We start from the raw sequence: 14979 nt of genomic DNA on the forward strand, positions 1-14979 counted from the left end.
TCTTGGTCTGATTACAGCTATTTCTATGCAGCAGTTAAACATCTTGCCAAAAGGAAGAATTGACTTGATTGCTGCTTCAAAGGGGAATTTATTAGATGTCTGCAAATAATTGTTGAGAAGATAATTGTGCCTGCCCTCATTGACTTTCTCATTTGGTGGGCTTACCACAACTGCTTTTTTCTTTAATTACGTTTGTTAGGGAATACAAACGGAGGACCTTTCAGGTCAATACATTCCTGTGTCTTGGGTCTCAGAAGCCTTCAAAATAAAACTTACTGTTAAATAAGAAAAAAGAAGTGACCGTTAACCCTTACTTCAGATGACACTGCCTTTTTCACTGTGAAAGGTAGGAACACATTAGGGGTCTAAGTATCACAGTAGACCCCTGCCATCTCCTGATCATCCCTTTTGACTGGGACAGTCTGTGACATCTCACTAGCAATAATGAAGTTCATCTGCTGACCTCACTGCCATGGAAAAGAGGCTTTTAGTGGAGTGGGCAGTAAAGACAGCCCATGAAGGACACGAGATTGACCATTTACTTGGCTTTCAGGAAGTACCTACACACAGCTTGCTTTTCATTGATTCCCAGTTCCCTTTGCTCTCCTGGCAAAAAGCTGGCCCTGGAACATTCCTGGATGAAGTTTTCTTCCTCTCACTATGAAAATTCTAGGAATAGAGTGGTGTGCTGGTGAGTACAAAGTTCTGCCATATACTTACTCTTTAAGGTTAAGGAACTAAAAAATAGGCATCCTAAAAATCGCCATGAGAAGAGGCCACCATGAAAATTTCCTGATTCAGGTTCAAATCTACTCTCCGGCCTTCACATTTTCCTAAGGTGCCTCTCTAATTGTGCTATCTTTTTGCATCCTTAATACTCACTCTCTTGATCAGTTATGTTGACTCTCAAAAATGGTTGGATGCAATGATTGGAAAAGGGCATGCATTCAAAGCTGCTTTTATTAAAAATTTCATTAAGGGATTTGCAACCTTCTCCTTTGCTTGCTATTGCAGCTTTTCTCTGAGCTGCAAGTCAGAACAGTCCACCCAGAGGCATTCACTGAAAATTCATCACACACCATCAGTGATTAAGCACACGATTCTCTAGCATCGATGGAAATAAACAACCAAGAATTCTGAGCCCCCTATTTGTACCTTAAATTCACATGGTCAAGCAAAGTGTCTGAAATTGAGGACCAAATCAAAGTCTACTAAATGTAAGTGACATCACTGAAGAGAAAAGTAATCTGTTTTATGCAAATGCATTACCATTGGGATCCATTTTCTGACTTTTTAGTCAACCCTGTAAACCATCTACAAAAGGAAGAAACTTGGATTTTTTTTCAATTAATAAATGACTGTTTTAGGTCTATCGAGGCATATGTATGTTGCTTCAGAGTCTGTGTTTGCATTGCTTGAATATATGGTCATAAAAGGCGTTAACTGTGTTTTCCTTACATATTTTTTAGTATGCTGTTCACAGACTAGAGAGAGAGTATAAACTATTTGGTGCTAATGAACAAAGTCTATTCCCATTGACTTCTCCTTCTCCTCTCTATGCCCTTTCCCTCACTGCCCCTTGTAGATAATACTTAGCAGATGACCAAACACTGTAATACCAGGCATTTCTCCCCTTCCAGACACATTTTGCTACATGATTCTCAGTACCAGGCTATAGAAGTTGCTGGTGCAACTTCAGCATCACTTGGGAATTTGTTAGAGAAGCAAACTCTCAGACCCCAAGCTAGACCTACTGAATTATAATTGCATTCAGCACAGCAATCTGTTTCTTTAGAAGGCCTCCAGGTGATTCTTATGTTTGAGACTGACTATGCTCACCAATATGCCTTCCAATATACCCCACTGGCAGAGTCAGATGTTTCACACTTTCCCACAACAATGCCATGCCTTCTGCTGGCCTCTGGTTTCTGATTTCCCTTTGGGGCTCCCCACTCGGACTAATCCTTTGAAAGTAGACCCCGTATTTCAAAAAGATCCCTTTCTCTGGGTTCTCCATCAGAATCTTTATCTTCATAGTAACCTTTTCTGACCCTAGGGAGAAACTGCTCAGTCCAAATAAATAAGTGTCTAGTGGTGGAATTATGATCCTTGAATCAAGCATATGGGGAGGAGAAAATTGTATAAGGGACTCCTCAGTTCCTTTAAAATCATGTCATATAAATAATCACTAAATATGGCTATATGGGAGTCTTCAAGAATTGTGTCAGATATGGGTTTGCTAACTTTTGTTGATAAGCCACTTACTTAAACTTCCTCATCAACAAAATGGGCCTCAAAATATCTTCGCTATGGAGCATTTGTGAGAAACAGGGATACTTTCCCAAAATGTATCTAGTATTGTGCCTAGTAGAGAAAATATGCTCAATAAATAGAAAATCCATTAGTATAATGGAATGGGGGTGACTTTGGAGTCAAGATGACATGAGTTGCTATCCCGGACCTGTTGTGACTCTAGGGAAATTAAAGTGCCTCTCTGAGTCACAGCTTCCTTCTCTAAGTGGAAATACTATCTACTTCCACTATGCTGTCTGTTGTGCAGGATGCCTTGAGACTTAGATTAGATAATCCTATATAAATTGGGGAACACAAATAAAAAGATGCTCACCTTCTTTTCCCCTGCCTATGAATATGAGATCAGGAGAAAAAGTGATGAAGGTAAGAACCATATATGGAAGAAAAGTGACCTGCATTAATGATCTGGTTATATTTTACTAGTTTTGTAGCATTAAACAAATTAGTTAATCACTTTGAGTTGCATTTTCCACATTTATTGTAGTTGAACAACTACTCCAATCTTTCAAGGTATCTATTAAGGCTTAAACGCTATGATGAATGTGGGCAAAAAGATTAATATAGCAGTTGGCTTAGAGCAATCCCTCCATATAAGTGGGTTTTGTTATTATTATTATTGCCATTGTTATTATTAAATGGTGGGTATTTCTTGATGGCCCCACAGTTGTAAAACCTTATTTGCTTTCAATTAGGTTTCCAATTGAGAGAATACTTTTTTTTGGTCCTTTTAAAATGCACATAACTTTTACTTTTTTTTTTTTTCCATTCTGGATTTAGAGAGCAGTCTTATGGATTTGTTCAACATTAATCTCAGAAACAGATGCAACAAGCTAACAACCACATCCCAACATATTTTCCAAGATAATGCTACTTTTTAATGGCCTCTTGAGACACCGTTAATCAGTTTTCCCTGGAGAGATCCTTTTATTTATTTATTTTTTACATAGTTCATTTTTCTGTTGGTGCACCTAACTGCATGCTATAGTTAGAAGAATACTGTTTAGAACTGGACTACATCAAGGTAGTTTTGGACCCAGTTTTGCACTGGTCTCCACCATTCATTCAATAAATAACACTGAATTACACTGAATCTGGATAACACACAAAGCTGCTTTCTTCACTGTTTAGTTGGCTGGTTGTTAGAAAATTAGATATCAAAAACACCACTTCTCAAGTACAAACCTCTAATACTCATAGAAGTTTAATACTATAGCTAAGACATGTATTTTTTTAAGTATGCTGCACATTCCTGAAGGACTGGTTTCTATTTTTACTTTTTGTCTATTTCAATGAGATACAACTGAGATATAACAGTTTCAAGAGTACAACATAGTGATTCCATATAAGTATATACTGTGAAAAGATCATTGCAATAAGTCTAGTTAACATCCATCATCACACATAGTTACAAATTGTTTTTTTTCTTGTAATGAGAACTTTCAAGATCTACACTCTTAGCAAATTTCAAATATGCTAAATGGTATTATTAACTACAGTCACAATGCCATACATTATATCCCCAGGACTTATTATTATATAACTGGAAGTTCGTATCTTTTGACTCACTTTACCCATTTCGCCTACCCCCAGCTCCCATCTTTTCTGTAAAACTCGTAATTCATGGCAGACTTGTCAAGGAAATCCCTCTTACCCTTCATGACACATAGAGAAACTGAAGGTCAACCACATGCTTGTGTTTGTCCCAGAACTCGTACCCATAAGTTCTCAGACAACAGACTAAATTACTCCCTTTGGCCCTTCTACCTTTTTAAAAATAAACTTCTGTAGAAAGAAGGGAGAGAGGGAGGGAGCCCAGCTGGGAGGGAGAAAAAAATTGGAGAATTCCATGAGCACCAAACCATAGCCCTACCTTAATCCACCTCCAGCTTGCCCACCCCAAGTGTACAAAATGACAATTCGACAAACATTTATTGAATACCCACTATGTGCTGGACAGATACCATTCTAGACATTGATTAGAACAGAACAGGTGCTGGTTCAAACCTGAATTCTCATACCTGTCAATCATCTTTCCTCACACCCAGAATATCCTGGGGTTTGTCATCTGACACTTCCAAGTCTTTGCCAACTTGCCTCAGGTCATGAATAATCCTTAGGAACTGGCTCTTTATTGTTCCTATAGTTACCAGGTGATGATGCCATTGCCAGTCATCTGGAATTTGGGTTAGTTGGGGGTTTTTTTGTTTATTGTTGTTGGGGTTTTTGGTTTTAGTTTTGGTTTTTGGTGTGTGTGTGTGTGTGTGTGTGTGTGTGTGTGTGTTTGTCCCTGGAGTTCTTATGTTCCTAAAAGAGTAAGTGTAACCCTCAGTTCTTCCCAAGGAATAGTGTTTTTCTCTCAGGACCCAGAATCAGACTTTCCAGTACTCTGAGTTTTTGTAAGCAGGATCCAGTCTCCAACCAGGACATTCAATTCTGCTCCCATACCCTCATTCAGTCAGTGTACGGTTATTTTCCATCAACTTACTCATTCTAGTCTTGGTTCCCAAGCTCCATGTCTCCAGTTGCTATGGGGGGTTGATAATGATTCAAGAATTCAAGTCTGAAATGAGAGCAGTCCCAGAGACTGTTCTTCACAAACAGAATTTAAGCGAGGTGTCTAAAACTCTATTGTCTTCAGGGATCAGGCAGATAATGTAAATATATAAAGCCATCTATACAGCCATCCCTAACACAGTAGGGAGAGATGAAGTCTGTGTAAAATGGAGAAAGCACGCAAATTCCAATTAAAAAGAGAACACTGGGCAAGCCACCAAGTCACAGCCTCTGAGGCTTCTTGGGCTTTGTAATCCCCATGCTTGGCACACCACCTGCACTTGGTAGGTGCTTAAATCAATGAATGAGTGAAAGAACAAAAAAGTGAGTGAACAAATAAACCAACATGGAAAAGCTGAAATGGAGACTTTAGATTATTCCTCACAATATGGGAGGTGATAAACCTCATTCATTTGAGGGGTTTTAGGGGCGCCTGGGTGGGTGGCTCAGTGGGTTAAAGCCTCTGCCTTCAGCTCAGGCCATGATCCCAGGGTCCTAGGATCAAGCCCGGCGTCAGGCTCTCTGCTCAGTGGGGAATGGGCTTCTTCCTCTCTCTCTGCCTGCCTCTCTGTCTACTTGTGACCTCTTATCTGTCAAATAAATCAATAAAATCTTTAAAAAAAATGCATTTGAAGGGTTTTTGTTCCTGAAACTCCCTCTACCTCTGTTCCTGAGACCTTTCCAAACTTATAATAATTCTCAATTTAGTCTGTCTAAAGGATTTCATTTTTATTGGAACTTCATCATACAAAGATACATAGGTAATCAATGGGTAGATAATAAATATTAATACTTGTGCTTTCCTTTAAAACAACTCAGAGTGTATAATACATTTTAATAATTCAGTATCAACTCCTCTGTTGTGCTGACAAGTCAAATGAAGAGAGGAGAAAAGAAATAAATGAAAGTAGGAGAGAAAAAGACATAAGCAACTACAGTCATGGGCTCACTTTATGGATGAAGTTGTTTCGGTCCAAGTTGTCCTCAGGAACCAAAGTTGCTCCCTTCACTCTTCTCTGGAAGTGTGTATGGAGGCAGATAGTGAGGATAAGCTTTGGATAATCAAGGATAAAAGAAGTATGAGTACTTCAGGCCTAGCAAATTCCCTCTTGCACTGTTGCTGCACTGAGCCTTCTGGTGGCAATCCAGGAGAGAGGGCATTATTTTGTATTCCACGTGGCCCTATAAATTCAATGTCTGGAGATGATGACAAGTGACTTTAGAGCCAACCTTCCAATCTTCCCAGGACAGGCCAAGTACTCACAAAAGCTGCCATAACCCATTGTACTCATGAACGTGTCCTACCCCTCAGCTGCACCTCATTCTTTCTCTTCTTGCTCTGCTCTGGGCCTCTCTACCTGCCTGTCACCACCTGATCCTGGGTTGCAGTGGACCAGTGTGACCAACTCTTGAACAATTTGACTTTTTCCTTGTTTACTACACATTTCCATGTTGAGGCATTGAGTTCCCAGTAATTTACCTGTGGCCCGATTCCAAGACTGTCTTCATTTCCTATGTTTGCTTTAAAAAAAAAAAAAAAATTTGAGCACAAACTTGGTGGCCTACAATGCCAGGAACATATTCTCTTACAGTTCTAGAGGCCCCAAGTCTAAAATCAGTATCACTGGGCCAAAATCAAGAAGATGTTAGTAAGACCATAAGGGGAGAGGCCCTAAGGGAAGAATCCACTCCTTTTTTCTTCCAACTCTGGTGACTGCTGGAATTTGTTGGCTTGTGACTACATTACTCCCACCTCTGCCTCTGTAGTCACACTGCTTTCTCCTTTTCTGTCTGTAAGATCTCCCTTTACCTCTGACCCTATAAGGACACTTGTGATAGTATGTAGGACCCACACAGATAATCCAGGATATCTCATTTCAAGATCCTTCACTTAATCACACTTACAAAGACCTTTTTTCCAAATTAGCTAGACACTTATAGTTTTTGGGATTAATAGTTAGATACCTTGGTGAGGCAGGGGAAGGAGGCATAGGCTCCCCCCCCCCCCGACCCCCAGCTGATTACAAGGACAGTCTCCTATAATCTGTTTCCATTAACAACTCCAACCCCAAACCAAGAGCATTGTTCCCTGGGGAGTTACAGGATTGTTCCATTTGAATGCCTATAGCTAAACGCCACAATAATTTTAGGTGGGGAAGTACATTAACCAAAGAAGTTTCCCAATTATAAAGGTCTTATTTAATGCCTGCTTCTCCTTTGTCTGCCTTTTTGCAGATACTCACATCAACAGTAGTCTATATTCTTCTCCTCACCATAACAGTCCATTATACCTTCCCTATTCCCCTTCTCCTCTCTGGCATCCAAACTGGGAATGGTGGAGGGAAAATGGGGACGGTGAGAAATAGACAGTCTACGGACTCATTTCTAAATCTGGCATTGTTATCCCTCCTGAAATAAGTATCTATCACTCCTAGCAGATCTCATGTATGTGCCTACCACCTCTTTCCATCCCAAGATTTAGACAGGGCACAAGTTAGGTTCAGATGGAGTCCCAGTGTTCTTAAAGTAAACTTCTCTCCACTTTTCTAGAGATGAAAATGGTGGCTTCTCCACCTTCCATCCTGAGAAAGCTCTCTTGGGGAGACCAATACTGGACTCATGTTTGTTCAGGTGGCTTGATATTCACCACAAGATATTCTTTCCCAAGCAGCCTCAAAGACAACCTCTTGCTTCTGTAAAATTTGTGGATTGTGTCTCTTTGAATAAAAAGGCATAGCATATTCAACTCACTTAGAGGAATTCATGTGCCTTCCACTGTGGGGAAAGTGTTACTCCAACCAGCATAACCAGGAAAGTAGATTCTCACTTGAATCCAAATATGATTTATACTCCTTTGGAGGTAGATTTATATCTCTTTCAAATTTAGCATTTGGACAGAAGAAACTTCTTTTGCCAAGAAACAAAGAACATGCTCTGTACCCTTTATCAGTTCTGATAAGAGTTTTCCAATTCTCCTCATGCTGTGCTGAGAAAGAATACAAAACTATCCATGGCTTTGTAAAAATCTGTTGTTTTGGGAAATGTTCTTTTCTGGGCACTATGAAAATCAGTCTCTGACTAAAACAGCAAAATTAAAGTGATTTTGTTTTTCTAATCCTAAGGTTTTAAGAAAACAATGAGACATTCATGCTGTAGAAATTGTTACATTTGTTCAAAATTCAAAAATAGCCTTGGAAAAGTCTAGGGCTCTTTATAGATGTGCTGGGACCCATACTTTAAAGAGTTTGCTAATGAAAGGACTAAAATGCCCAAATCCTTTAAGAAACAGGATGAGTTTTATTGATAGAGAATGCCTTTTGGAGGGACGGGGAGAAAATTTCAGTCCAAGACCACATCAGAGATGAGGCCGGCAAGCTATAAATGAGGCTGAGCATGAATATCGTTAGTTGTCTGCTACAGAAACTCCATCATCAAAAAAGCAAAGCTTGTCCCCTTTGAATTGAGAGAACAGCTGTTCTTTCTGCTGATTCCACTTGTTTCTGCACCATGACCATCAAAACAAGTAATTAATAAGCCAGGAAGTACTTGTTCCTAGGCTATCTGAGAAGCTATCAGGGGGAAAAAAAAATCCTGGTTTTCAAGAGTAGATCAGAAGCAAAATTTTTTTCTTTGTTCTTGGCTCTGACAAGATTGGAGCTCCAGTTTCTTGGTTAATTTTTACCACAGCTAAGCCTCCTTCAAATGGTATCTTTATTGTTTTCAGAGTACTCACTTTCCTTATATCTGAAAAATGGTTGCACGCATGAATACGTTTGTATTTTACTTCAGTTCTTTTCCCTTGGGATATTGAACTAGGAGGAAAGACATGATCATGTGACATTCAGTGGACCCTTGCTAACATTATTTCTTCCTAAATTTCCAGATACTTAACAAGTGGTTATTTATGTTGCACCAGAACCGAATACTCTGTAGTACTCCGTACACACCTTCTACTAATGACCCCACCTTCCCCCAATTCTATCCCTTTAACATTAAAAAAAAAAATGTCATTCATGATTCAGCTCTGATACTACATCTTCTGGGAAGACTTCCTAATCCTTAGCTCCCACTCATTGACACAGGCTGGGGTAGATGTGTCTCCTCTGTGCTACCACGGAAATTTCTGAACTGCTCTTCCACTAAACTTGCTGCCCTCTGTTCAATTGCATATTCACTAGTTTGACTTCTCCATTAAAAAGCATCATACCCCCAGTGCCTGGGAAAAAAGTTGCTAATCAATAAATGCTCCCTAAACTGCACTGTATTTAAGATATTTTTCTTTTCCCATTCATAAGAATTAAGGGACCCCCAAAACTTACAGATGACTTATCTTCATCAGTAGCATGTCTTTGTAGTCCAATTTGTAAAAGAATTTTTCTTTTCCTAGACTAGGCCTGAGCTTTGAGAAAAGAAATAATTCACCTTCAGCTATAGGCAGAGCTATTCCTACAGCTAAGATGACCTGAATGTTGATTTCTACACACTGTGCCTCTGGCACTTCTGAAAGAAACATTGTTCTTAAAGCGATTGAAGGGATTTAGGGTTTCACTGAACCATGATGTCCACTGCCTGGGCTGAACTGCTGACTCTGTTTGCCTGCCACCAGAATCCAGTCTCCAGAATAAAACAACATTAAAAGAAAATTAACCCTCATAATTGCTTCCCCAACAGATTTTGTTGTCCACATGGGATTACACACAGGATGACCAAGTTTCCCATAACCTTAACCAATGGTCCTGAACTCCCCATCCTGGGCTGATGAGCACAAGTCAAGAATCCAAATCCCTTTTCTCCTAAGGGCTAATCCTTTTCAATGAGATGTTCACAGACCTATGTTATTAATGTAGATTTAAAGAAAAGGGAAGAAAGAAAAATAATCACATTCTCAAGGAATTCAAGGTTGCATGACTGAAAAGGGAACTCAAGATTTTCACGTTTAAATGTTTATAACTGAAGGTCCTGCTGGGTGTAGAATGTGTGTACATTGCTTATTCCAATGGACATCTTAGGTAAAGGAGATCATCTGGCTTTATATTTAAAAAAATGATCTTTCAGGGTACTAAAGATAAGACATGAGAAGCTATGGTTGAGCTTTCAAAAGCCTACAATGGCCTGATTTTAAATCAGATGAAAAAGTTCATTTCAGATCAAATAGGTATAAATCTGGATACAGGCCAGCAAAAAAAAAAAAAAGTAGCAAAACTCAAACACATGAGCAGAAGTAATTAATCATGAAGTTGAGGACCAGAAAAAACACTGAAAAGTCATTTGCCTCTTCCTCCAGCTTCCAGCCCAACTCCTTTTAACTACTCTGAGATGAATATATATACCATGGCTCCCAGACATAAACAAAAGACCTATGGGTGGCAGGGCTAAGACTTATTTTTTTTTAAAAGATTTTATTTATTTATTTGACAGAGAGAGACCAAAAGTAGGCAGAGAGGCAGGCAGAGAGAGAGAGGAGGAAGCAGGCTCCCTGCTGAGCAGAGAGCCCCATGTGGGACTCAATCCCAGGACCCTGAGATCATGACCTGAGCCGAAGGCAGCGGTGTAACCCACTGAGCCACCCAGGCGCCCCAGGGCTAAGACTTATTAAAGACTTCTATTACTAAAGACTTATTAAAGACTTATAAAAATCCACATGAGCAGCAAATGTTGGCTGGGACTGGCTAAGCAATACAGCTCACCAAACACAAAATAACACTGATTTACTGCATTTCAAGTTTAATTACTTTTTTTAAGAAAGTTCTACATCCACTATGGGGCTCAAACTCACAATCCCAAGATAAAGAGTCACACACCCTCCTGGCTGAGCCAGCCAAGCACTCCTACCCATATTTAGATATTGCTCTCAATATCTGATTGATTTAGATATTGATCTCAATATGTGTTACTGATTTCATAGCAGTTTTTCTTTTTCAAATGGTTTCTCAAATAACAGACCATGTTAAGTATCATGACACTCAGGATTGGGAAGAGGGGACAATGATATGTGACTATTTTTAAAAGTTCTTGTAAAAGAATAACATCTTTGTTTAAAAAAAAAGAATAACATTTTTGTAAAAGAATAACATCCACACATGTGAATATTTTTGACATTAAAATGATAGAGATTACTGTACTTTTTTTTATTTTTATCAATGATCCAGAACATGTTTGCATATTTTACACATTCACTTTATTCCAGGGCTTCTTAATCTTCATAGGCAGTAAGGTCTTCATAAAGTCTAATCTAAAGTCTTCCTGCTATACTTTTACCTGAGCTTAATTTATTATTCCTTTCTAGTTACAGGATGATTACTACAGCTTGTCATATAGCCAATGACTATTAACTTACCCTCTATTCTAGGTACCACTACTTGAGATACAAATCTGCCCACACAGAGTTAGATCTCAATGCTTATCTTATATTCTCTAGAACAACAGAATACTGTCTAATAGAACTTTCTGCAATGATGGTAATTTTCGATACCTGTGTTGCTCAGTACAGTAGCAACTAACCACATGTGACCATTGAGCTCTTAAAATGAGCCAGTGATCATAGAACCAAAACAAATAACCCTATAGTTTGTATGAAACCACAAAAGATCCTGAATAGCCAAAGCAATCTTGAAAAACAGCTGGAGGTATCACGATCCCAGATTTTAAGATATACTATAAAGCTGTAGTAGTCAAAATAGTATGGTACTGGCACAAAAAAAGACATGTTCATCATCAAAGGAACAGAATAGAGAGTCCAGAAATTAACCCATGTTTATGTGGTCAATTAATCTATGACAAAGGAAGTATGGGAAAAAGAGAGTCTCTTCAACAAATGGTGCTAGGAAAATTGGACAGCTACATGCAAAAGAATGAAACTGGACAACTTTCTTATACCACATACAAAAACAAACTCAAAATGGATTAAAGACCCAAATGCGAGACTGAAAATCATAAAACTCCCAGGAAAAAGCATAGGCAGTCATTTCTTTGACACAGGCCATAGAAACATTTTCTAGGTCTATCTTCTCTGGCATGGAAAACAAAAAGGCAACATACTGAATGGGAGAAGACATTTGAGAGGATGATATATCTGATAAAGGGTTAATATCCAAAATACATAAGGAACTTATACAACTCAACACCCCCCAAAAATAATCTTATTAAAATGGACAGAGGGCCCGAATAGACATTTTTCCAAAGAACCCATACAGAGGGCCAACAGGCACAGGAAAAGATGTTTAGCATCACTAACTATTAATTGAAGTATAAATCAAAACCACAGTGAAATACCACCTCACACCTGTTAGAATGGCTAAAATTGAAAGAACAAGAAATAGCAAGTGTTGATGAGGATGTAGTGAAAAAGGAACCCTCATGCGCTATTAGTAGGAATGTAAATTAGTGCAGCCACTGTGGAAAACACTATGGAGGTTCCTCAAAAAATTTAAAATAAAAATACCATATGATCCAGTAGGTGTACTATTGAGTAGTTACCCAAAGAAAATGAAAACATTAATTCAAAAAGATAAATGACCCCCCATATTTACTGCAGCATTATTTACAAGAGCCAAGATATGAGAGCAACCAAAGTGTCCACCCATAAATGAGTGGATAAAGATGTGATGTATAAAAAAGAATGAAATCTTACCATTTGCAACAACATGGGTGGCCCTAAAGGATATAATGAAAACTGAAATAAGTCAGTCAGAGAAAGACAAATACCATATGATTTCACTCATATTCAGAATTTAAGAAACAAAACAAACAAAAAGTGGACTCTTAAATACAAAGAGCAAACAGTGTTTGTAAGAGAAAAGGTAGGTAGGGGGATGAGTGAAATAGATAAGGGGGATTAAAAGTACACTTATCTTGATGAGCACTGAGAAATGTATAGAAATACTGAATCACATTATACACCTGACACTAACAAAATACTCTAAGTTAATTATACTTAAATTTTAAGAAAAAGAGCAGAAAAAAATAAAATTAGCCAGTGAGACTCAAGGAACTAAACTTTTTTTTTTTTTAAGGAACTAAACTTTTAATTTTAATTAATTTACATTCAAACTTAAATAGACACATATGGATCTAAAGAGCAGATCTAAGCAGCATTCATTTCCTAATTATCTTATTTAATTATAGTATCCCCTCAATGCAGAAAATAACCTAATAAAAACTGATTCCAAAAACTGAATTATTTGATATCATACAAAGCACCATGATGTCAATGAGGGCAATGACATAGGAGCATATTAGTTTTACAAAGACAAATAACATACACATATTATCCTAGTCTAATATAAATATGTCTGGATAAATAAGTGCAGCTCTGGAAAACGCTTCCCATGTTCTTGGAAAATAAGAATTTCAAAGGCTTCAGAAGTTCTCCTTTATAGACAAGGACCTATTTATTCCATTAATTATACCTTAAATGTCTTGATTCTGTAACAGCAAGATTTGTTGCCCAGTATGAGTATATCATGTTTGATTCTTAGCTCCTTTTTCTTATACACTTACTCCAATAAATAAATAAATAAATAATTTGCTCTCTCGAATATTGAGATTCTTTTTCCTTCTTTAAGTGAATTAGTCTGAATGGATCCCCAGAGCTGCCCAAAGATTGACCACTGAGGAGTTTCATTCAACTAATACTCTTATACTGACACTGAATCACTGCAAATCTCATTGTCAATTAGGTATGAACTCATTTACTGATAATCTAATTTAAACCATGTTTTTCCAGGAACACAGACACAGGACCAGATCTGTCCTTTAATTTGTTTTAACATAACTTATTAAGCACTGTTCCAGGTGCTGGAAGAACACAAAATATGACCTAAGATCTAGTCCCCAATCTAAAGCAGCTTAAACATGTAACATTTTTCAAGAATAATCAGAAAGCTAAGGGTTCCTCTTTTATTTATTTTTCATTGTTCAATTATGCTACACTCCTTCAATTTGTACTGACGTATCTTGTGAAATTTCTGGATTCATGAGCTGAGTTTCACTCTGTGATAATGTATGAATTTCTTTGTATTTTTTTGTAATTTCTGGCTCCTTAAAATTGTTTTGTTAAAACTTGCTATGATGCAATATCTGTAAATTATCTCCAGTCGCCCAAAGGCACTAAATAATAATAATGTCTATATAAAATAAACTTTGAAACACTTAAGAGCATGCCCTTTATTAACTTTATGGAAGAAAAAGAACACTGGCTTAGAGCTCAAACTTCCACTGTTATTCTCTGAACGTCATTCTCACCTATAAAATAAACACATGTAAAATACAATGAAAATTTTACTGCAATGAATAGTAACTTTAAGATATTCTATTTTTCACACAAATTCTGCAGACTAATAATAAATAACATCTGCCCAGCACTTTATAGTTTGTAAGACTTCACTTGGTCTTCATATAATCCCAAGTGCTCTCTTATCAATTTGTACATTACAAAACTACAGTTCAGCAGTAAAGTGGCTTCTCTAAGAGAACACATGTAAATTATGACCCAGAACAATACTTTACTTGTCCAGTGGATCTTGGTTTTCCATAAAATAGGAAACAAAAAGTACCATATATTCTTCCTATAAACTCAAAAATCTTATTACCATATTTAAAGTTCTGATAAGCTCTGCATTTAAAAAAAATAAATCTGCAAATAAAATAAGAGGAAACCAGAGAGAGAGACAACTCCTAAGAGACTCTTAATCATAGAAAACAAACTGAGGGTGCCTGGGTGGCTCAGTGGGTTAAGCCGCTGCCTTCGGCTCAGGTCATGATCTCAGGGTCCTGGGATGGAGTCCCGCATCAGGCTCTCTGCTCAGCAGGGAGCCTGCTTCCTCCTCTCTCTCTCTGCCTGCCTCTCCGCCTACTTGTAATCTCTCTCTGTCAAATAAATAAATAAATCTTTAAAAAAAAAAAAAAAAAGAAAACAAACTGAGGGTTGCTGAGGAGAGTGGAGGGATGGGGTAACCGGTGATCGACATTAAGAAGGGTACGTGAGGTAATAAGCAATGGGTATTATAGAAGATTGATGAATCCCAGGCGTGTACCTCTGAAACCAATAATACATTATGTGTTGATTAATTGAACTTAAATAAAAAATGTTTTTAAGAAAAATCTGTTTAAATT

The 14979-nt window shown here is 37.8% G+C and overlaps 1 long non-coding RNA gene and 1 pseudogene across 3 annotated transcripts in view; one reads left to right on the forward strand and one right to left on the reverse strand.

Moving 5' to 3' along the window:
* Positions 1–6404, reverse strand: part of LOC309846407 — a 38967-nt gene extending 32563 nt beyond the window's left edge. The window contains exons 1-3 of one of the 2 annotated variants that reach the window (XR_014301922.1): positions 6347–6404; positions 5817–5918; positions 4799–4873 (exon numbers count right to left, since the gene is read on the reverse strand). This is a non-coding gene — a long non-coding RNA (uncharacterized lncRNA). The remainder of the gene's footprint in view (positions 1–4798; positions 4874–5816; positions 5919–6346) is intronic. The other variant, XR_014301921.1, reaches the window with a different exon arrangement.
* Positions 1–14979, forward strand: part of LOC309846291 (spermatogenesis-associated protein 31D1-like) — a 911407-nt pseudogene that overhangs the window by 248139 nt on the left and 648289 nt on the right. The window lies entirely within an intron of this gene.

Source organism: Mustela nivalis (assembly GCF_964662115.1).
Source record: "Mustela nivalis genome assembly, chromosome: 13".
Taxonomy (NCBI): Eukaryota; Metazoa; Chordata; class Mammalia; order Carnivora; family Mustelidae; genus Mustela; species Mustela nivalis.